The following is a 1,035-nucleotide window of genomic DNA, read 5'->3' as shown; positions in this document are numbered from 1 at the left end:
CACCCACTAGTAGGGGCTTGGTTTCTCACCCAAGATAACTTCAGCAAAAAGCAGTGTCTTCGAATTAGCTTTCTCCTTTCTGGTTTTGAGAAGCCAGTTTCTCAAAATTAGTATTTAGGCAGTATGTTATATATCCCAGGGCCCCAATAATTACAGGCATAAACCTGAACTTGTAATCTGGATAGAGTAACTGCAGATTTCTCAATAGTTCAGCGTAGGTATTCTCTTTTTCACTGATCTTCAGCTTTGTGTTAACATCCGCTGGGCAGCTAATTTCCACAACTGTACACAATTTCTCTTCTCTATCCCAAATAATTATATCAGGCATGTCGTGCTTATATTTTATTGAGGTCTTCACTGGGACATTCCACCAGTACTCCTTTTTATCATGAGTGGTTATGGCTTCTACCATACTTTGGGTTTTTATTTCTTTGTCTTCGAGGTTATCCTTCCGACGGATTTCATTATAGAGTGTCCTAACTACAACATCATGCGACATCAGTAGATAATAGCTCTGCTTTCACATCAAAACATTCAGAAAATGCTGAACTGGTGCAGAGATCACAAGGGCTGGCCGACAGACCAATAGAAGCAAGTAATATTCTCCGACCAGTCCAGTTTTCTCTTTTCCCCACTGCAGGGCGAGTTTATATGTGGAGGCAGCCCGGGGAAGCTTTTAATCCTAACTGCCTTCTTCCTACAGTAAAGGGGACATCCGAGTAAGGCTGTGCACACGAACCCACACATATAGATGTGCATTGGAGTGCCTATAGCGACCTATCTATAGTGTTTGTGGGCTTTTGGGGTGCCTTGTATTTCTAAGGGTTTTTTTTTACATATATCTTTTTTATATTTTTGCATGTCCCACATGCTATACCTTCATTTATGTATTCTTTATTATTATTATTATTATTATTTTTTTTTTTTTTTCCTGCTGTACCCTTATTTTTATTTTTATTTTTATTTTTATTTATATTTTGATTTCAATTTTATTTTTTATTGCTGTTGTTTTTACCTCTTGCTCTACATTTGTAT

The sequence above is a fragment of the Octopus bimaculoides genome, chromosome 19, assembly GCF_001194135.2.
Source record: "Octopus bimaculoides isolate UCB-OBI-ISO-001 chromosome 19, ASM119413v2, whole genome shotgun sequence".
Taxonomy (NCBI): Eukaryota; Metazoa; Mollusca; class Cephalopoda; order Octopoda; family Octopodidae; genus Octopus; species Octopus bimaculoides.
The sequence above is the reverse complement of the archived record's forward strand: the minus strand, read 5'-3'. Positions refer to the sequence as shown.